The 23,897-nt window shown below is 31.4% G+C and overlaps 7 non-coding genes across 7 annotated transcripts; all 7 read right to left on the bottom strand.

Annotated features, from left to right (window-relative positions):
- Positions 1-5,339: 5,339 nt before the first annotated feature.
- Positions 5,340-5,412, bottom strand: TRNAF-GAA (transfer RNA phenylalanine (anticodon GAA)). Its single transcript has one exon. It is a non-coding gene; the product is annotated as a tRNA-Phe (tRNA).
- A 418-nt stretch (positions 5,413-5,830) lies between these two features.
- On the bottom strand, positions 5,831-5,903 carry TRNAF-GAA (transfer RNA phenylalanine (anticodon GAA)). Its single transcript has one exon. It is a non-coding gene; the product is annotated as a tRNA-Phe (tRNA).
- Positions 5,904-11,160: 5,257 nt separating this feature from the next.
- TRNAF-GAA (transfer RNA phenylalanine (anticodon GAA)) lies at positions 11,161-11,233 on the bottom strand. The gene has a single exon. It is a non-coding gene; the product is annotated as a tRNA-Phe (tRNA).
- Positions 11,234-13,593: 2,360 nt separating this feature from the next.
- On the bottom strand, positions 13,594-13,666 carry TRNAF-GAA (transfer RNA phenylalanine (anticodon GAA)). The gene has a single exon. It is a non-coding gene; the product is annotated as a tRNA-Phe (tRNA).
- A 418-nt stretch (positions 13,667-14,084) lies between these two features.
- Positions 14,085-14,157, bottom strand: TRNAF-GAA (transfer RNA phenylalanine (anticodon GAA)). The gene has a single exon. It is a non-coding gene; the product is annotated as a tRNA-Phe (tRNA).
- Positions 14,158-18,929: 4,772 nt separating this feature from the next.
- Positions 18,930-19,002, bottom strand: TRNAF-GAA (transfer RNA phenylalanine (anticodon GAA)). Its single transcript has one exon. It is a non-coding gene; the product is annotated as a tRNA-Phe (tRNA).
- Positions 19,003-20,868: 1,866 nt separating this feature from the next.
- TRNAF-GAA (transfer RNA phenylalanine (anticodon GAA)) lies at positions 20,869-20,941 on the bottom strand. Its single transcript has one exon. It is a non-coding gene; the product is annotated as a tRNA-Phe (tRNA).
- Positions 20,942-23,897: the final 2,956 nt, after the last annotated feature.

Here is a 23,897-nt window from a genome sequence, read left to right as displayed (position 1 = left end):
TCAAACATGCAGAAACCAGGGACCTTTAGATCTTCAGTCTAATGCTCTCCCAACTGAGCTATTTTGGCTAAGTCTGTGTATGGCAAAAGTCACTAAGACCTCAACTGAGCTATGTTTGCATGGTTACACAAGGTTTAGTATCAATATTTTTCTGTCATCATGATTGCATGAAATGAAAAGAAAATATGTGTTTTATATTGTAAATATATCCATTACAAACCCTTAATCATACATTTAAGTAAAAGTTTTAACAAATTGTGGTCAGGAAGCATTGTTAGATTACTTAAAATTTTCATAATAGTTAGAGTAGCGTGACTTAAAACATGAAAACAATATTTAAGCTGTATTTATGCACCGTGTTGTTAAATAAACATTCTCATCATTTAGAAGTTACTACTGAATACTCAACTATGTTAAGAAATGATGTTGTTTAAATTTGAAATAATTAAATTCTGATTACTACTCATGGAAAAAAGAAATATGCACTCAAACATGCCGAAACCAGGGACCTTTAGATCTTCAGTCTAACGCTCTCCCAACTGAGCTATTTCGGCAAGGTCTGTGTATGGCAAAAGTCACTAAGACATCAACTGAGCTATGTTTGCATGGTTACACAAGGTTAAGTATCAATATTTTTCTGTCATCATGATTGCATGAAATGAAGAGAAAAGATGTGTTTTATACTGTAAATATATAAATTACAAGCCCTTAATCATACATTCAAGTAAAAGTTTTAACAAATTGTGGTCAGGAAGCAGTTAGTTGACTTCAAATTTTCATAATAGAGTAGCATGACGGACAACATGAAAACAATATTTAAGCTGTATTTATGCACCGTGTTGTTAAATAAACATTCTCATCATTTAGAAGTTACTACTGAATACTCAACTATGTTAAGAAATGATGTTGATTAAATTTGAAATAATTAAATTCTGATCACTACTCATGGAAAAAAGAAATATGCACTCAAACATGCCGAAACCAGGGACCTTTAGATCTTCAGTCTAACGCTCTCCCAACTGAGCTATTTTGGCATGGTCTGTGTATGGCAAAAGTCACTAAGACATCAACTGAGCTAAGTTTGCATGGTTACACAAGGTTAAGTATCAATATTTTTCTGTCATCATGATTGCATGAAATGAAGAGAAAAGATGTATTTTATACTGTAAATATATAAATTACAAGCCCTTAATCATACATTTAAGTAAAAGTTTTAACAAATTGTGGTCAGGAAGCAGTTAGTTTACTTCAAATTTTCATAATAGAGTAGCATGACGGACAACATGAAAACAATATTTAAGCTGTATTTATGCACCGTGTTGTTAAATAAACATTCTCATCATTTAGAAGTTACTACTGAATACTCAACTATGTTAAGAAATGATGTTGTTTAAATTTGAAATAATTAAATTCTGATCACTACTCATGGAAAAAAGAAATATGCACTCAAACATGCCGAAACCAGGGACCTTTAGATCTTCAGTCTAACGCTCTCCCAACTGAGCTATTTCGGCAAGGTATGTGTATGGCAAAAGTCACTAAGACCTCAACTGAGCTATGTTTGCATGGTTACACAAGGTTAAGTATCAATATTTTTCTGTCATCATGATTGCATGAAATGAAGAGAAAAGATGTGTTTTATACTGTAAATATATCCATTACAAACCCTTAATCATACATTTAAGTAAAAGTTTTAACAAATTGTGGTCAGAAAGCAGTTAGTTTATTTCAAATGTTCATAATAGAGTAGCATGATGGACATCATGAAAACAATATTTAAGCTGTATTTATGCACCGTGTTGTTAAATAAACATTGTCATCATTTAGAAGTTACCACTGAATACTCAACTATGTTAAGAAATGATGTTGTTTACATTTGAAATACTTAAAAACTGATAACTGCTCAAGGAAAGAAGAAAAAAGGTACTCAAACATGCTGAAACCCGGGACCTTTAGATCTTCAGTCTAACGCTCTCCCAACTGAGCTATTTTGGCAAAGTCTGTGTATGGCAAAAGTCACTAAGACCTCAACTGAGCTATGTTTGCATGGTTACACAAGGTTTAGTATCAATATTTTTCTGTCATCATGATTGCATGAAATGAAAAGAAAATATGTGTTTTATACTGTAAATATATCCATTACAAACCCTTAATCATACATTTAAGTAAAAGTTTTAACAAATTGTGGTCAGGAAGCATTGTTAGATTACTTCAAATTTTCATAATAGTTAGAGTAGCGTGACTTAAAACATGAAAACAATATTTAAGCTGTATTTATGCACCGTGTTGTTAAATAAACATTCTCATCATTTAGAAGTTACTACTGAATACTCAACTATGTTAAGAAATGATGTTGTTTAAATTTGAAATAATTAAATTCTGATCACTACTCAAGGAAAAAAGAAAAATGCACTCAAACATGCCGAAACCAGGGACCTTTAGATCTTCAGTCTAACGCTCTCCCAACTGAGCTATTTTGGTAAGGTCTGTGTATGGCAAAAGTCACTAAGACATCAACTGAGCTATGTTTGCATGGTTACACAAGGTTAAGTATCAATATTTTTCTGTCAGCATGATTGCATGAAATGAAAAGAAAATATGTGTTTTATACTGTAAATATATCCATTACAAACCCTTAATCATACATTTAAGTAAAAGTTTTAACAAATTGTGGTCAGGAAGCATTGTTAGATTACTTCAAATTTTCATAATAGTTAGAGTAGCGTGACTTAAAACATGAAAACAATATTTAAGCTGTATTTATGCACCGTGTTGTTAAATAAACATTCTCATCATTTAGAAGTTACTACTGAATACTCAACTATGTTAAGAAATGATGTTGTTTAAATTTGAAATAATTAAATTCTGATCACTACTCAAGGAAAAAAGAAAAATGCACGCAAACATGCCAAAACCCGGGATTGAACAAGGGACCTTTAGATCTTCAGTCTAACGCTCTCCCAACTGAGCTATTTCGGCAAGGTATGTGCATGACAAAAGTCACTAAGACATCAACTGAGCTATATTTGCATGGTTACACAAGGTTAAGTATCAATATTTTTCTGTCATCATGATTGCATTAAATGAAGAGAAAAGATGTGTTTTATACTGTAAATATATAAATTACAAGCCCTTAATCAAACATTTAAGTAAAAGTTTTAACAAATTGTGGTCAGGAAGCAGTTAGTTTACTTCAAATTTTCATAATAGAGTAGCATGACGGACAACATGAAAACAATATTTAAGCTGTATTAATGCACCGTGTTGTTAAATAAACATTCTCATCATTTAGAAGTTACTACTGAATACTCAACTATGTTAAGAAACGATGTTGTTTACATTTGAAATACTTAAAAACTGATAACTGCTCAAGGAAATAAGAAAAAATGCACTCAAACATGCTGAAACCTGGGACCTTTAGATCTTCAGTCTAACGCTCTCCCAACTGAGCTATTTTGGCAAAGTCTGTGTATGGCAAAAGTCACTAAGACCTCAACTGAGCTATGTTTGCATGGTTACACAAGGTTAAGTATCAATATTTTTCTGTCATCATGATTGCATGAAATGAAGAGAAAAGATGTGTTTTATACTGTAAATATATCCATTACAAACCCTTAATCATACATTTAAGTAAAAGTTTTAACAAATTGTGGTCAGGAAGCATTGTTAGATTACTTCAAATTTTCATAATAGTTAGAGTAGCATGACTTACAACATGAAAACAATATTTAAGCTGTATTTATGCACCGTGTTGTTAAATAAACATTGTCATCATTTAAAAGTTACTACTGAATACTCAACTAAGTTAAGAAATGATGTGGTTTACATTTGAAATAATTAAATACTGATAACTACTCAAGGAAAAAAGAAAAAATTTTCTCAAACATGCAGAAACCAGGGACCTTTAGATCTTCAGTCTAATGCTCTCCCAACTGAGCTATTTTGGCTAAGTCTGTGTATGGCAAAAGTCACTAAGACCTCAACTGAGCTATGTTTGCATGGTTACACAAGGTTTAGTATCAATATTTTTCTGTCATCATGATTGCATGAAATGAAAAGAAAATATGTGTTTTATATTGTAAATATATCCATTACAAACCCTTAATCATACATTTAAGTAAAAGTTTTAACAAATTGTGGTCAGGAAGCATTGTTAGATTACTTAAAATTTTCATAATAGTTAGAGTAGCGTGACTTAAAACATGAAAACAATATTTAAGCTGTATTTATGCACCGTGTTGTTAAATAAACATTCTCATCATTTAGAAGTTACTACTGAATACTCAACTATGTTAAGAAATGATGTTGTTTAAATTTGAAATAATTAAATTCTGATTACTACTCATGGAAAAAAGAAATATGCACTCAAACATGCCGAAACCAGGGACCTTTAGATCTTCAGTCTAACGCTCTCCCAACTGAGCTATTTCGGCAAGGTCTGTGTATGGCAAAAGTCACTAAGACATCAACTGAGCTATGTTTGCATGGTTACACAAGGTTAAGTATCAATATTTTTCTGTCATCATGATTGCATGAAATGAAGAGAAAAGATGTGTTTTATACTGTAAATATATAAATTACAAGCCCTTAATCATACATTCAAGTAAAAGTTTTAACAAATTGTGGTCAGGAAGCAGTTAGTTGACTTCAAATTTTCATAATAGAGTAGCATGACGGACAACATGAAAACAATATTTAAGCTGTATTTATGCACCGTGTTGTTAAATAAACATTCTCATCATTTAGAAGTTACTACTGAATACTCAACTATGTTAAGAAACGATGTTGTTTACATTTGAAATACTTAAAAACTGATAACTGCTCAAGGAAATAAGAAAAAATGCACTCAAACATGCTGAAACCCGGGACCTTTAGATCTTCAGTCTAACGCTCTCCCAACTGAGCTATTTTGGCAAAGTCTGCGTATGGAAAAAGTCACTAAGACATCAACTGAGCTATGTTTGCATGGTTACACAAGGTTTAGTATCAATATTTTTCTGTCAGCATGATTGCATGAAATGAAAAGAAAATATGTGTTTTATACTGTAAATATATCCATTACAAACCCTTAATCATACATTTAAGTAAAAGTTTTAACAAATTGTGGTCAGGAAGCATTGTTAGATAACTTCAAATTTTCATAATAGTTTGAGTAGCATGACTTACAACATGAAAACAATATTTAAGCTGTATTTATGCACCGTGTTCTTAAATAAACATTCTCATCATTTAGAAGTTACTACTGAATACTCAACTATGTTAAGAAATGATGTTGTTTAATTTTGAAATAATTAAATTCTGATCACTACTCAAGGAAAAAAGAAAAATGCAGTCAAACATGCCGAAACCCGGGATCGAACCAGGGATCTTTAGATCTTCAGTCTAACGCTCTCCCAACTGAGCTATTTCGGCAAGGTCTGTGTATGGCAAAAGTCACTAAGACATCAACTGAGCTATGTTTGCATGGTTACACAACGTTAAGTATCAATATTTTTCTGTCATCATGATTGCATGAAATGAAGAGAAAAGATGTATTTTATACTGTAAATATATAAATTACAAGCCCTTAATCATACATTTAAGTAAAAGTTTTAACAAATTGTGGTCTGGAAGCAGTTGGTTTACTTCAAATTTTCATAATAGAGTAGCATGACGGACAACATGAAAACAATATTTAAGCTGTATTTATGCACCGTGTTGTTAAATAAACATTCTCATCATTTAGAAGTTACTACTGAATACTCAACTATGTTAAGAAATGATGTTGTTTAAATTTGAAATAATTAAATTCTGATCACTACTCAAGGAAAAAAAAAAATGCACTCAAACATGCCGAAACCCGGGATCGAAGCAGGGACCTTTAGATCTTCAGTCTAACGCTCTCCCAACTGAGCTATTTCGGCAAAGGATGTGTATGGCAAAAGTCACTAAGACCTCAACTGAGCTATGTTTGCATGGTTACACAAGGTTAAGTATCAATATTTTTCTGTCATCATGATTGCATGAAATGAAGAGATAAGATGTGTTTTAAACTGTAAATATATCCATTACAAACCCCTAATCTTACATTTAAGTAAAAGTTTTAAAAAAATTGTGGTCAAGAAGCAGTTAGTTTATTTCAAATTTTCATAATAGAGTAGCATGATGGACATCATGAAAACAATATTTAAGCTGTATTGATGCACCGTGTTGTTAAATAAACATTCTCATCATTTAGAAGTTACCAGTGAATACTCAACTATGTTAAGAAATGATGTTGTTTACATTTGAAATACTTAAAAACTGATAACTGCTCAAGGAAAGAAGAAAAAAGGTACTCAAACATGCTGAAACCCGGGACCTTTAGATCTTCAGTCTAACGCTCTCCCAACTGAGCTATTTTGGCAAAGTCTGTGTATGGCAAAAGTCACTAAGACCTCAACTGAGCTATGTTTGCATGGTTACACAAGGTTTAGTATCAATATTTTTCTGTCATCATGATTGCATGAAATGAACAGAAAATATGTGTTTTATACTGTATAACGCTTAATTATACACTTAAGTAAAATTTTTAACAAATTGTGGTCAGGAAGCATTGTTAGATTACTTCAAATTTTCATAATAGTTAGAGTAGCATGACTTACAACATGAAAACAATATTTAAGCTGTATTTATGCACAGTGTTGTTAATTAACATTCTCATCATTTAGAAGTAACTACTGAATACTCAACTATGTTAAGAAATGATGTTGTTTAAATTTGAAATAATTAAATTCTGATCACTACTAAAGGAAAAAAGAAAAAATGCACTCAAACATGCCAAACCCAGGACCTTTAGATCTTCAGTCTAATGCTCTCCCAACTGAGCTATTTCAGCAAGGTCTGTGTATGGTAAAAGTCACTAAGACCTCAACTGAGCTATGTTTGCATGGTTACACAAGGTTTAGTATCAATATTTTTCTGTCATCATGATTGCATGAAATGAAAAGAAAATATGTGTTTTATACTGTAAATATATCCATTACAAACGCTTAATTATACATTTAAGTAAACGTTTTAACAAATTATGGTCAGGAAGCATTGTTACATTACTTCAAATTTTCAAAATAGTTAGAGTAGCATGATGGACAACATGAAAACAATATTTAAGCTGTATTTATGCACGGTGTTGTTAAATAAACATTCTCATCATTTAGAAGATACTACTGAATACTCAACTATGTTAAGAAATGATGTTATTAACATTTGAAATAATTAAATACTGATAACTACTCAAGGAAAAAAGAAAAAATTTACTCAAACATGACGAAACCCGGGACCTTTAGATCTTCAGTCTAACGCTCTCCAAACTGAGCTATTTCGGCATAGTCTGTGTATGGCAAAAGTCACTAAGACATCAACTGAGCTATGTTTGCATGGTTACACAAGATTTAGTATTAATATTTTTCTGTCATCATGATTACATGAAATGAAAAAAAATATGTGTTTTATACTGTAAATATATCCATTACAAACCCTTAATCATACATTTAAGTAAAAGTTTTAACAAATTGTGGTCAGGAAGCATTGTTAGATTACTTCAAATTTTCATAATAGTTAGAGTAGCGTGACTTACAACAAGAAAACAATATTTAAGCTGTATATATGCACCGTGTTGTTAAATAAACATTCTCATCATTTAGAAGTTACTACTGAATACTCAACTATGTTAAGAAATGATGTTGTTTAAATTTGAAATAATTAAATTCTCATCACTACTCAAGGAAAAAAGAAAAAATGCACTCAAACATGCCGAAACCCGGGATCGAACCAGGGACCTTTAGATCTTCAAGCTAACGCTCTCCCAACTGAGCTGTTTTGGCAAAGTCTGTGTATGGCAAAAGTCACTAAGACCTCAACTGAGCTATGTTTGCATGGTTACACAAGGTTAAGTATCAATATTTTTCTATCATCATGATTGCATGAAATGAAGAGAAAAGATGTGTTTTATACTGTAAATATATAAATTACAAACCCTTAATTGTACATTTAAGTTAAAGTTTTAACAAATTGTGGTCAGGAAGCAGTTAGTTTACTTCAAATTTTCATAATAGAGTAGCATGACGGGCAACATGAAAACAATATTTAAGCTGTATTTATGCACCGTGTTGTTAAATAAACATTCTCATCATTTAGAAGATACTACTGAATACTCAACTATGTTAAGAAATGATGTTGTTTACATTTTAAATAATTAAATACTGATAACTACTCAAGGCAAAAAGAAAAAATTTACTCAAACATGCTGAAACCCGGGACCTTTAGATCTTCAGTCTAACGCTCTCCCAACTGAGCTATTTCGGCAAAGGCTGTGTATGGCAAAAGTCACTAAGACATCAACTGAGCTATGTTTGCATGGTTACCCAAGGTTTAGTATCAATATTTTTCTGTCATCATGATTGCATGAAATTAAAATAAAATATGTTTTATACTGTAAATATATCCATTACAAACCCTTAATCATACATTTAAGTAAAAGTTTTAACAAATTGTGGTCAGGAAGCATTGTTAGATTACATAAAATATTCATAATAGTTAGAGTAGCGTGACTTAAAACATGAAAACAATATTTAAGCTGTATTTATGCACCGTGTTGTTAAATAAACATTCTCATGATTTAGAAGTTACTACTGAATACTCAACTATGTTAAGAAATGATGTTGTTTAAATTTGAAATAATTAAATTCTGATCACTACTCATGGAAAAAAGAAATATGCACTCAAACATGCCGAAACCAGGGACCTTTAGATCTTCAGTCTAACACTCTCCCAACTGAGCTATTTCGGCAAGGTCCGTGTATGGCAAAAGTCACTAAGACCTCAACTGAGCTATGTTTGCATGGTTACACACGGTAAAGTATCAATATTTTTATGTCATCATGATTGCATGAAATGAAGAGATAAGATGTGTTTTATACTGTAAATATATCCATTACAAACCCCTAATCTTACATTTAAGTAAAAGTTTTAAACAAATTGTGGTCAAGAAGCAGTTAGTTTATTTCAAATTTTCATAATAGAGTAGCATGATGGACATCATGAAAACAATATTTAAGCTGTATTGATGCACCGTGTTGTTAAATAAACATTCTCATCATTTAGAAGTTACCACTGAATACTCAACTATGTTAAGAAATGATGTTGTTTACATTTGAAATACTTAAAAACTGATAACTGCTCAAGGAAAGAAGAAAAAAGGTACTCAAACATGCTGAAACCCGGGACCTTTAGATCTTCAGTCTAACGCTCTCCCAACTGAGCTATTTTGGAAAGGTATGTGTATGACAAAAGTCACTAAGACCTCAACTGAGCTATGTTTGCATGGTTACACAAGGTTAAGTATTAATATTTTTCTGTCATCATGATTGTATGAAATGAAGAGAAAAGATGTGTTTTATACTGTAAATATATCCATTACAAACCCTTAATCATACATTTAAGTAAAAGTTTTAACAAATTGTGGTCAGAAAGCAGTTAGTTTATTTCAAATTTTCATAATAGAGTAGCATGATGGACATCATGAAAACAATATTTAAGCTGTATTTATGCACCGTGTTGTTAAATAAACATTCTCATCATTTAGAAGTTGCCACTGAATACTCAACTATGTTAAGAAATGAAGTTGTTTACATTTGAAATACTTAAAAACTGATAACTGCTCAAGGAAAGAAGAAAAAAGGTACTCAAACATGCTGAAACCCGGGACCTTTAGATCTTCAGTCTAACGCTCTCCCAACTGAGCTATTTTGGCAAAGTCTGTGTATGGCAAAAGTCACTAAGACCTCAACTGAGCTATGTTTGCATGGTTACACAAGGTTTAGTATCAATATTTTTCTGTCATCATGATTGCATGAAATGAAAAGAAAATATGTGTTTTATACTGTAAATATATCCATTACAAACCCTTAATCATATATTTAAGTAAAAGTTTTAACAAATTGTGGTCAGGAAGCATTGTTAGATTACTTCAAATTTTCATAATAGTTAGAGTAGCGTGACTTACAACATGAAAACAATATTTAAGCTGTATTTATGCACCGTGTTGTTAAATAAACATTCTCATCATTTAGAAGTTACTACTGAATACTCAAGAATGTTAAGAAATGATGTTGTTTAAATTTGAAATAATTAAATTCTGATCACTACTCAAGGAAAAAAGAAAAATGCACTCAAACATGCCAAAACCAGGGACCTTTAGATCTTCAGTCTATCGCTCTCCCAACTGAGCTATTTCGGCATGGTCTGTGTATGGCAAAAGTCACTAAGACCTCAACTGAGCTATGTTTGCATGGTTACACAAGGTTAAGTATCAATATTTTTCTGTCAGCATGATTCCATAAAATGAAAAGAAAATATGTGTTTTATACTGTAAATATATCCATTACAAACCCTTAATCATACATTTAAGTAAAAGTTTTAACAAATTGTGGTCAGGAAGCATTGTTAGATTACTTCAAATTTTCATAATAGTTAGAGTAGCGTGACTTAAAACATGAAAACAATATTTAAGCTGTATTTATGCACCGTGTTGTTAAATAAACATTCTCATCATTTAGAAGTTACTACTGAATACTCAACTATGTTAAGAAATGATGTTGATTAAATTTGAAATAATTAAATTCTGATCACTACTCATGGAAAAAAAAAATATGCACTCAAACATGCCGAAACCAGGGACCTTTAGATCTTCAGTCTAACGCTCTCCCAACTGAGCTATTTCGGCATGGTCTGTGTATGGCAAAAGTCACTAAGACATCAACTGAGCTATGTTTGCATGGTTACACAAGGTTAAGTATCAATATTTTTCTGTCATCATGATTGCATGAAATGAAGAGAAAAGATGTATTTTATACTGTAAATATATAAATTACAAGCCCTTAATCATACATTTAAGTAAAAGTTTTAACAAATTGTGGTCAGGAAGCAGTTAGTTTACTTCAAATTTTCATAATAGAGTAGCATGACGGACAACATGAAAACAATATTTAAGCTGTATTTATGCACCGTGTTGTTAAATAAACATTCTCATCATTTAGAAGTTACTACTGAATACTCAACTATGTTAAGAAATGATGTTGTTTAAATTTGAAATAATTAAATTCTGATCACTACTCAAGGAAAAAAGAAAAATGCACTCAAACATGCTGAAACCCGGGATCGAACCAGGGACCTTTAGATCTTCAGTCTAACGCTCTCCCAACTGAGCTATTTCGGCAAGGTATGTGTATGGCAAAAGTCACTAAGACCTCAACTGAGCTATGTTTGCATGGTTACACAAGGTTAAGTATCAATATTTTTCTGTCATCATGATTGCATGAAATGAAGAGAAAAGATGTGTTTTATACTGTAAATATATCCATTACAAACCCTTAATCATACATTTAAGTAAAAGTTTTAACAAATTGTGGTCAGAAAGCAGTTAGTTTATTTCAAATTTTCATAATAGAGTAGCATGATGGACATCATGAAAACAATATTTAAGCTGTATTTATGCACCGTGTTGTTAAATAAACATTCTCATCATTTAGAAGTTACCACTGAATACTCAACTATGTTAAGAAACGATGTTGTTTACATTTGAAATACTTAAAAACTGATAACTGCTCAAGGAAATAAGAAAAAATGCACTCAAACATGCTGAAACCTGGGACCTTTAGATCTTCAGTCTAACGCTCTCCCAACTGAGCTATTTTGGCAAAGTCTGTGTATGGCAAAAGTCACTAAGACCTCAACTGAGCTATGTTTGCATGGTTACACAAGGTTAAGTATCAATATTTTTCTGTCATCATGATTGCATGAAATGAAGAGAAAAGATGTGTTTTATACTGTAAATATATCCATTACAAACCCTTAATCATACATTTAAGTAAAAGTTTTAACAAATTGTGGTCAGGAAGCATTGTTAGATTACTTCAAATTTTCATAATAGTTAGAGTAGCATGACTTACAACATGAAAACAATATTTAAGCTGTATTTATGCACCGTGTTGTTAAATAAACATTCTCATCATTTAAAAGTTACTACTGAATACTCAACTATGTTAAGAAATGATGTGGTTTACATTTGAAATAATTAAATACTGATAACTACTCAAGGAAAAAAGAAAAAATTTTCTCAAACATGCAGAAACCAGGGACCTTTAGATCTTCAGTCTAACGCTCTCCCAACTGAGCTATTTTGGCTAAGTCTGTGTATGGCAAAAGTCACTAAGACCTCAACTGAGCTATGTTTGCATGGTTACACAAGGTTTAGTATCAATATTTTTCTGTCATCATGATTGCATGAAATGAAAAGAAAATATGTGTTTTATATTGTAAATATATCCATTACAAACCCTTAATCATACATTTAAGTAAAAGTTTTAACAAATTGTGGTCAGGAAGCATTGTTAGATTACTTAAAATTTTCATAATAGTTAGAGTAGCGTGACTTAAAACATGAAAACAATATTTAAGCTGTATTTATGCACCGTGTTGTTAAATAAACATTCTCATCATTTAGAAGTTACTACTGAATACTCAACTATGTTAAGAAATGATGTTGTTTAAATTTGAAATAATTAAATTCTGATTACTACTCATGGAAAAAAGAAATATGCACTCAAACATGCCGAAACCAGGGACCTTTAGATCTTCAGTCTAACGCTCTCCCAACTGAGCTATTTCGGCAAGGTCTGTGTATGGCAAAAGTCACTAAGACATCAACTGAGCTATGTTTGCATGGTTACACAAGGTTAAGTATCAATATTTTTCTGTCATCATGATTGCATGAAATGAAGAGAAAAGATGTGTTTTATACTGTAAATATATAAATTACAAGCCCTTAATCATACATTCAAGTAAAAGTTTTAACAAATTGTGGTCAGGAAGCAGTTAGTTGACTTCAAATTTTCATAATAGAGTAGCATGACGGACAACATGAAAACAATATTTAAGCTGTATTTATGCACCGTGTTGTTAAATAAACATTCTCATCATTTAGAAGTTACTACTGAATACTCAACTATGTTAAGAAACGATGTTGTTTACATTTGAAATACTTAAAAACTGATAACTGCTCAAGGAAATAAGAAAAAATGCACTCAAACATGCTGAAACCCGGGACCTTTAGATCTTCAGTCTAACGCTCTCCCAACTGAGCTATTTTGGCAAAGTCTGCGTATGGAAAAAGTCACTAAGACATCAACTGAGCTATGTTTGCATGGTTACACAAGGTTTAGTATCAATATTTTTCTGTCATCATGATTGCATGAAATGAAATGAAAATATGTGTATTATACTGTAAATATATCCATTACAAACCCTTAACCATACATTTAAGTAAAAGTTTTAACAAATTGTGGTCAGGAAGCATTGTTAGATAACTTCAAATTTTCATAATAGTTAGAGTAGCATGACTTACAACATGAAAACAATATTTAAGCTATATTTATGCACCGTGTTCTTAAATAAACATTCTCATCATTTAGAAGTTACTACTGAATACTCAACTATGTTAAGAAATGATGTTGTTTAATTTTGAAATAATTAAATTCTGATCACTACTCAAGGAAAAAAGAAAAATGCAGTCAAACATGCCGAAACCCGGGATCGAACCAGGGATCTTTAGATCTTCAGTCTAACGCTCTCCCAACTGAGCTATTTCGGCAAGGTCTGTGTATGGCAAAAGTCACTAAGACATCAACTGAGCTATGTTTGCATGGTTACCCAAGGTTAAGTATCAATATTTTTCTGTCATCATGATTGCATGAAATGAAGAGAAAATATGTATTTTATACTGTAAATATATAAATTACAAGCCCTTAATCATACATTTAAGTAAAAGTTTTAACAAATTGTGGTCTGGAAGCAGTTGGTTTACTTCAAATTTTCATAATAGAGTAGCATGACGGACAACATGAAAACAATATTTAAGCTGTATTTATGCACCGTGTTGTTAAATAAACATTCTCATCATTTAGAAGTTACTACTGAATACTCAACTATGTTAAGAAATGATGTTGTTTAAATTTGAAATAATTAAATTCTGATCACTACTCAAGGAAAAAAAAAAATGCACTCAAACATGCCGAAACCCGGGATCGAAGCAGGGACCTTTAGATCTTCAGTCTAACGCTCTCCCAACTGAGCTATTTCGGCAAAGTATGTGTATGGCAAAAGTCACTAAGACCTCAACTGAGCTATGTTTGCATGGTTACACAAGGTTAAGTATCAATATTTTTCTGTCATCATGATTGCATGAAATGAAGAGATAAGATGTGTTTTAAACTGTAAATATATCCATTACAAACCCCTAATCTTACATTTAAGTAAAAGTTTTTAAAAAATTGCGGTCAAGAAGCAGTTAGTTTATTTCAAATTTTCATAATAGAGTAGCATGATGGACATCATGAAAACAATATTTAAGCTGTATTGATGCACCGTGTTGTTAAATAAACATTCTCATCATTTAGAAGTTACCAGTGAATACTCAACTATGTTAAGAAATGATGTTGTTTACATTTGAAATACTTAAAAACTGATAACTGCTCAAGGAAAGAAGAAAAAAGGTACTCAAACATGCTGAAACCCGGGACCTTTAGATCTTCAGTCTAACGCTCTCCCAACTGAGCTATTTTGGCAAAGTCTGTGTATGGCAAAAGTCACTAAGACCTCAACTGAGCTATGTTTGCATGGTTACACAAGGTTTAGTATCAATATTTTTCTGTCATCATGATTGCATGAAATGAAAAGAAAATATGTGTTTTATACTGTATAACGCTTAATTATACACTTAAGTAAAATTTTTAACAAATTGTGGTCAGGAAGCATTGTTAGATTACTTCAAATTTTCATAATAGTTAGAGTAGCATGACTTACAACATGAAAACAATATTTAAGCTGTATTTATGCACAGTGTTGTTAATTAACATTCTCATCATTTAGAAGTAACTACTGAATACTCAACTATGTTAAGAAATGATGTTGTTTAAATTTGAAATAATTAAATTCTGATCACTACTAAAGGAAAAAAGAAAAAATGCACTCAAACATGCCAAACCCAGGACCTTTAGATCTTCAGTCTAATGCTCTCCCAACTGAGCTATTTCAGCAAGGTCTGTGTATGGTAAAAGTCACTAAGACCTCAACTGAGCTATGTTTGCATGGTTACACAAGGTTTAGTATCAATATTTTTCTGTCATCATGATTGCATGAAATGAAAAGAAAATATGTCTTTTATACTGTAAATATATCCATTACAAACGCTTAATTATACATTTAAGTAAACGTTTTAACAAATTATGGTCAGGAAGCATTGTTACATTACTTCAAATTTTCAAAATAGTTAGAGTAGCATGATGGACAACATGAAAACAATATTTAAGCTGTATTTATGCACGGTGTTGTTAAATAAACATTCTCATCATTTAGAAGATACTACTGAATACTCAACTATGTTAAGAAATGATGTTGTTAACATTTGAAATAATTAAATACTGATAACTACTCAAGGAAAAAAGAAAAAATTTACTCAAACATGACGAAACCCGGGACCTTTAGATCTTCAGTCTAACGCTCTCCAAACTGAGCTATTTCGGCATAGTCTGTGTATGGCAAAAGTCACTAAGACATCAACTGAGCTATGTTTGCATGGTTACACAAGATTTAGTATTAATATTTTTCTGTCATCATGATTACATGAAATGGAAAGAAAATATGTGTTTTATACTGTAAATATATCCATTACAAACCCTTAATCATACATTTAAGTAAAAGTTTTAACAAATTGTGGTCAGGAAGCATTGTTAGATTACTTCAAATTTTCATAATAGTTAGAGTAGCGTGACTTACAACAAGAAAACAATATTTAAGCTGTATATATGCACCGTGTTGTTAAATAAACATTCTCATCATTTAGAAGTTACTACTGAATACTCAACTATGTTAAGAAATGATGTTGTTTAAATTTGAAATAATTTAATTCTCATCACTACTCAAGGAAAAAAGAAAAAATGCACTCAAACATGCCGAAACCCGGGATCGAACCAGGGACCTTTAGATCTTCAATCTAATGCTCTCCCAACTGAGCTGTTTTGGCAAAGTCTGTGTATGGCAAAAGTCACTAAGACCTCAACTGAGCTATGTTTGCATGGTTACACAAGGTTAAGTATCAATATTTTTCTATCATCATGATTGCATGAAATGAAGAGAAAAGATGTGTTTTATACTGTAAATATATAAATTACAAACCCTTAATTGTACATTTAAGTTAAAGTTTTAACAAATTGTGGTCAGGAAGCAGTTAGTTTACTTCAAATTTTCATAATAGAGTAGCATGACGGGCAACATGAAAACAATATTTAAGCTGTATTTATGCACCGTGTTGTTAAATAAACATTCTCATCATTTAGAAGATACTACTGAATACTCAACTATGTTAAGAAATGATGTTGTTTACATTTTAAATAATTAAATACTGATAACTACTCAAGGCAAAAAGAAAAAATTTACTCAAACATGCTGAAACCCGGGACCTTTAGATCTTCAGTCTAACGCTCTCCCAACTGAGCTATTTCGGCAAAGGCTGTGTATGGCAAAAGTCACTAAGACATCAACTGAGCTATGTTTGCATGGTTACCCAAGGTTTAGTATCAATATTTTTCTGTCATCATGATTGCATGAAATTAAAATAAAATATGTTTTATACTGTAAATATATCCATTACAAACCCTTAATCATACATTTAAGTAAAAGTTTTAACAAATTGTGGTCAGGAAGCATTGTTAGATTACATAAAATATTCATAATAGTTAGAGTAGCGTGACTTAAAACATGAAAACAATATTTAAGCTGTATTTATGCACCGTGTTGTTAAATAAACATTCTCATCATTTAGAAGTTACTACTGAATACTCAACTATGTTAAGAAATGATGTTGTTTAAATTTGAAATAATTAAATTCTGATCACTACTCATGGAAAAAAGAAATATGCACTCAAACATGCCGAAACCAGGGACCTTTAGATCTTCAGTCTAACACTCTCCCAACTGAGCTATTTCGGCAAGGTCCGTGTATGGCAAAAGTCACTAAGACCTCAACTGAGCTATGTTTGCATGGTTACACACGGTAAAGTATCAATATTTTTCTGTCATCATGATTGCATGAAATGAAGAGATAAGATGTGTTTTATACTGTAAATATATCCATTACAAACCCCTAATCTTACATTTAAGTAAAAGTTTTAAAAAAATTGTGGTCAAGAAGCAGTTAGTTTATTTCAAATTTTCATAATAGAGTAGCATGATGGACATCATGAAAACAATATTTAAGCTGTATTGATGCACCGTGTTGTTAAATAAACATTCTCATCATTTAGAAGTTACCACTGAATACTCAACTATGTTAAGAAATGATGTTGTTTACATTTGAAATACTTAAAAACTGATAACTGCTCAAGGAAAGAAGAAAAAAGGTACTCAAACATGCTGAAACCCGGGACCTTTAGATCTTCAGTCTAACGCTCTCCCAACTGAGCTATTTTGGAAAGGTATGTGTATGACAAAAGTCACTAAGACCTCAACTGAGCTATGTTTGCATGGTTACACAAGGTTAAGTATTAATATTTTTCTGTCATCATGATTGCATGAAATGAAGAGAAAAGATGTGTTTTATACTGTAAATATATCCATTACAAACCCTTAATCATACATTTAAGTAAAAGTTTTAACAAATTGTGGTCAGAAAGCAGTTAGTTTATTTCAAATTTTCATAATAGAGTAGCATGATGGACATCATGAAAACAATATTTAAGCTGTATTTATGCACCGTGTTGTTAAATAAACATTCTCATCATTTAGAAGTTGCCACTGAATACTCAACTATGTTAAGAAATGAAGTTGTTTACATTTGAAATACTTAAAAACTGATAACTGCTCAAGGAAAGAAGAAAAAAGGTACTCAAACATGCTGAAACCCGGGACCTTTAGATCTTCAGTCTAACGCTCTCCCAACTGAGCTATTTTGGCAAAGTCTGTGTATGGCAAAAGTCACTAAGACCTCAACTGAGCTATGTTTGCATGGTTACACAAGGTTTAGTATCAATATTTTTCTGTCATCATGATTGCATGAAATGAAAAGAAAATATGTGTTTTATACTGTAAATATATCCATTACAAACCCTTAATCATATATTTAAGTAAAAGTTTTAACAAATTGTGGTCAGGAAGCATTGTTAGATTACTTCAAATTTTCATAATAGTTAGAGTAGCGTGACTTACAACATGAAAACAATATTTAAGCTGTATTTATGCACCGTGTTGTTAAATAAACATTCTCATCATTTAGAAGTTACTACTGAATACTCAAGTATGTTAAGAAATGATGTTGTTTAAATTTGAAATAATTAAATTCTGATCACTACTCAAGGAAAAAAGAAAAATGCACTCAAACATGCCAAAACCAGGGACCTTTAGATCTTCAGTCTATCGCTCTCCCAACTGAGCTATTTCGGCAAGGTCTGTGTATGGCAAAAGTCACTAAGACCTCAACTGAGCTATGTTTGCATGGTTACACAAGGTTAAGTATCAATATTTTTCTGTCAGCATGATTCAATAAAATGAAGAGAAAAGATGTATTTTATACTGTAAATATATAAATTACAAGCCCTTAATCATACATTTAAGTAAAAGTTTTAACAAATTGTGGTCAGGAAGCAGTTAGTTTACTTCAAATTTTCATAATAGAGTAGCATGACGGACAACATGAAAACAATATTTAAGCTGTATTTATGCACCGTGTTGTTAAATAAACATTCTCATCATTTAGAAGTTACTACTGAATACTCAACTATGTTAAGAAATGATGTTCTTTAAATTTGAAATAATTAAATTCTGATCACTACTCAAGGAAAAAAGAAAAATGCACTCAAACATGCTGAAACCCGGGATCGAACCAGGGACCTTTAGATTTTCAGTCTAACGCTCTCCCAACTGAGCTATTTCGGCAAGGTATATCAAAAGTCACTAAGACCTCAACTGAGCTATGTTTGCATGGTTACACAAGGTTAAGTATCAATATTATTCTGTCATCATGATTGCATGAAATGAAGAGAAAAGATGTGTTTTATACTGTAAATATATCCATTACAAACCCTTAATCATACATTTAAGTAAAAGTTTTAACAAATTGTGGTCAGAAAGCAGTTAGTTTATTTCAAATTTTCATAATAGAGTAGCATGATGGACATCATGAAAACAATATTTAAGCTGTATTAATGCACCGTGTTGTTAAATAAACATTCTCATCATTTAGAAGTTACCACTGAATACTCAACTATGTTAAGAAATGATGTTGTTTACATTTGAAATACTTAAAAACTGATAACTGCTCAAGGAAAGAAGAAAAAAGGTACTCAAACATGCTGAAACCCGGGACCTTTAGATCTTCAGTCTAACGCTCTCCCAACTGAGCTATTTTGGCAAAGTCTGTGTATGGCAAAAGTCACTAAGACCTCAACTGAGCTATGTTTGCATGGTTACACAAGGTTTAGTATCAATATTTTTCTGTCATCATGATTGCATGAAATGAAAAGAAAATATGTGTTTTATACTGTAAATATATCCATTACAAACCCTTAATCATACATTTAAGTAAAAGTTTTAACAAACTGTGGTCAGGAAGCATTGTTAGATTACTTCAAATTTTCATAATAGTTAGAGTAGCGTGACTTAAAACATGAAAACAATATTTAAGCTGTATTTATGCACCGTGTTGTTAAATAAACATTCTCATCATTTAGAAATTACTACTGAATACTCAACTATGTTAAGAAATGATGTTGTTTAAATTTGAAATAATTAAATTCTGATCACTACTCAAGGAAAAAAGAAAAATGCACTCAAACATGCCAAAACCAGGGACCTTTAGATCTTCAGTCTAACGCTCTCCCAACTGAGCTATTTCGGCAAGGTCTGTGTATGGCAAAAGTCACTAAGACATCAACTGAGCTATGTTTGCATGGTTACACAAGGTTAAGTATCAATATTTTTCTGTCAGCATGATTCCATGAAATGAAAAGAAAATATGTGTTTTATACTGTAAATATATCCATTACAAACCCTTAATCATACATTTAAGTAAAAGTTTTAACAAATTGTGGTCAGGAAGCATTGTTAGATTACTTCAAATTTTCATAATAGTTAGAGTAGCGTGACTTAAAACATGAAAACAATATTTAAGCTGTATTTATGCACCGTGTTGTTAAATAAACATTCTCATCATTTAGAAGTTACTACTGAATACTCAACTATGTTAAGAAATGATGTTGATTAAATTTGAAATAATTAAATTCTGATCACTACTCATGGAATAAAGAAATATGCACTCAAACATGCCGAAACCAGGGACCTTTAGATCTTCAGTCTAACGCTCTCCCAACTGAGCTATTTCGGCATGGTCTGTGTATGGCAAAAGTCACTAAGACATCAACTGAGCTATGTTTGCATGGTTACACAAGGTTAAGTATCAATATTTTTCTGTCATCATGATTGCATGAAATGAAGAGAAAAGATGTATTTTATACTGTAAATATATAAATTACAAGCCCTTAATCATACATTTAAGTAAAAGTTTAAACAAATTGTGGTCAGGAAGCAGTTAGTTTACTTCAAATTTTCATAATAGAGTAGCATGACGGACAACATGAAAACAATATTTAAGCTGTATTTATGCACCGTGTTGTTAAATAAACATTCTCATCATTTAGAAGTTACTACTGAATACTCAACTATGTTAAGAAATGATGTTGTTTAAATTTGAAATAATTAAATTCTGATCACTACTCAAGGAAAAAAGAAAAATGCACGCAAACATGCCGAAACCCGGGATTGAACAAGGGACCTTTAGATCTTCAGTCTAACGCTCTTCCAACTGAGCTATTTCGGCAAGGTATGTGTATGACAAAAGTCACTAAGACCTCAACTGAGCTATGTTTGCATGGTTACACAAGGTTAAGTATTAATATTTTTCTGTCATCATGATTGCATGAAATGAAGAGAAAATATGTGTTTTATACTGTAAATATATCCATTACAAACCCTTAATCATACATTTAAGTAAAAGTTTTAACAAATTGTGGTCAGAAAGCAGTTAGTTTATTTCAAATTTTCATAATAGAGTAGCATGATGGACATCATGAAAACAATATTTAAGCTGTATTTATGCACCGTGTTGTTAAATAAACATTCTCATCATTTAGAAGTTACCACTGAATACTCAACTAGGTTAAGAAATGATGTTGTTTACATTTGAAATACTTAAAAACTGATAACTGCTCAAGGAAAGAAGAAAAAAGGTACTCAAACATGCTGAAACCCGGGACCTTTAGATCTTCAGTCTAACGCTCTCCCAACTGAGCTATTTTGGCAAAGTCTGTGTATGGCAAAAGTCACTAAGACCTCAACTGAGCTATGTTTGCATGGTTACACAAGGTTTAGTATCAATATTTTTCTGTCATCATGATTGCATGAAATGAAAAGAAAATATGTGTTTTATACTGTAAATATATCTATTACAAACCCTTAATCATACATTTAAGTAAAAGTTTTAACAAACTGTGGTCAGGAAGCATTGTTAGATTACTTCAAATTTTCATAATAGTTAGAGTAGCGTGACTTAAAACATGAAAACAATATTTAAGCTGTATTTATGCACCGTGTTGTTAAATAAACATTCTCATCATTTAGAAGTTACTACTGAATACTCAACTATGTTAAGAAATGATGTTGTTTAAATTTGAAATAATTAAATTCTGATCACTACTCAAGGAAAAAAGAAAAATGCACTCAAACATGCCAAAACCAGGGACCTTTAGATCTTCAGTCTAACGCTCTCCCAACTGAGCTATTTCGGCATGGTCTGTGTATGGAAAAAGTCACTAAGACATCAACTGAGCTATGTTTGCATGGTTACACAAGGTTAAGTATCAATATTTTTCAGTCATCATGATTGCATGAAATGAAGAGAAAAGATGTATTTTATACTGTAAATATATAAATTACAAGCCCTTAATCATACATTTAAGTAAAAGTTTAAACAAATTGTGGTCAGGAAGCAGTTAGTTTACTTCAAATTTTCATAATAGAGTAGCATGACGGACAACATGAAAACAATATTTAAGCTGTATTTATGCACCGTGTTGTTAAATAAACATTCTCATCATTTAGAAGTTACTACTGAATACTCAACTATGTTAAGAAATGATGTTGTTTAAATTTGAAATAATTAAATTCTGATCACTACTCAAGGAAAAAAGAAAAATGCACGCAAACATGCCGAAACCCGGGATTGAACAAGGGACCTTTAGATCTTCAGTCTAACGCTCTCCCAACTGAGCTATTTCGGCAAGGTATGTGTATGACAAAAGTCACTAAGACCTCAACTGAGCTATGTTTGCATGGTTACACAAGGTTAAGTATTAATATTTTTCTGTCATCATGATTGCATGAAATGAAGAGAAAATATGTGTTTTATACTGTAAATATATCCATTACAAACCCTTAATCATACATTTAAGTAAAAGTTTTAACAAATTGTGGTCAGAAAGCAGTTAGTTTATTTCAAATTTTCATAATAGAGTAGCATGATGGCCATCATGAAAACAATATTTAAGCTGTATTTATGCACCGTGTTGTTAAATAAACATTCTCATCATTTAGAAATTGCCACTGAATACTCAACTATGTTAAGAAATGATGTTGTTTACATTTGAAATACTTAAAAACTGATAACTGCTCAAGGAAAGAAGAAAAAAGGTACTCAAACATGCTGAAACCCGGGACCTTTAGATCTTCAGTCTAACACTCTCCCAACTGAGCTATTTTGGAAAGGTATGTGTATGACAAAAGTCACTAAGACCTCAACTGAGCTATGTTTGCATGGTTACACAAGGTTAAGTATTAATATTTTTCTGTCATCATGATTGTATGAAATGAAGAGAAAAGATGTGTTTTATACTGTAAATATATCCATTACAAACCCTTAATCATACATTTAAGTAAAAGTTTTAACAAATTGTGGTCAGAAAGCAGTTAGTTTATTTCAAATTTTCATAATAGAGTAGCATGATGGACATCATGAAAACAATATTTAAGCTGTATTTATGCACCGTGTTGTTAAATAAACATTCTCATCATTTAGAAGTTGCCACTGAATACTCAACTATGTTAAGAAATGAAGTTGTTTACATTTGAAATACTTAAAAACTGATAACTGCTCAAGGAAAGAAGAAAAAAGGTACTCAAACATGCTGAAACCCGGGACCTTTAGATCTTCAGTCTAACGCTCTCCCAACTGAGCTATTTTGGCAAAGTCTGTGTATGGCAAAAGTCACTAAGACCTCAACTGAGCTATGTTTGCATGGTTACACAAGGTTTAGTATCAATATTTTTCTGTCATCATGATTGCATGAAATGAAAAGAAAATATGTGTTTTATACTGTAAATATATCCATTACAAACCCTTAATCATATATTTAAGTAAAAGTTTTAACAAATTGTGGTCAGGAAGCATTGTTAGATTACTTCAAATTTTCATAATAGTTAGAGTAGCGTGACTTACAACATGAAAACAATATTTAAGCTGTATTTATGCACCGTGTTGTTAAATAAACATTCTCATCATTTAGAAGTTACTACTGAATACTCAAGTATGTTAAGAAATGATGTTGTTTAAATTTGAAATAATTAAATTCTGATCACTACTCAAGGAAAAAAGAAAAATGCACTCAAACATGCCAAAACCAGGGACCTTTAGATCTTCAGTCTATCGCTCTCCCAACTGAGCTATTTCGGCATGGTCTGTGTATGGCAAAAGTCACTAAGACCTCAACTGAGCTATGTTT

This window comes from Taudactylus pleione, unplaced genomic scaffold (assembly GCF_031769625.1).
Source record: "Taudactylus pleione unplaced genomic scaffold, aTauple2 ptg000815l, whole genome shotgun sequence".
Lineage (NCBI taxonomy): Eukaryota > Metazoa > Chordata > Amphibia > Anura > Myobatrachidae > Taudactylus > Taudactylus pleione.
This window is presented reverse-complemented; position numbering and strand designations above follow the sequence as displayed.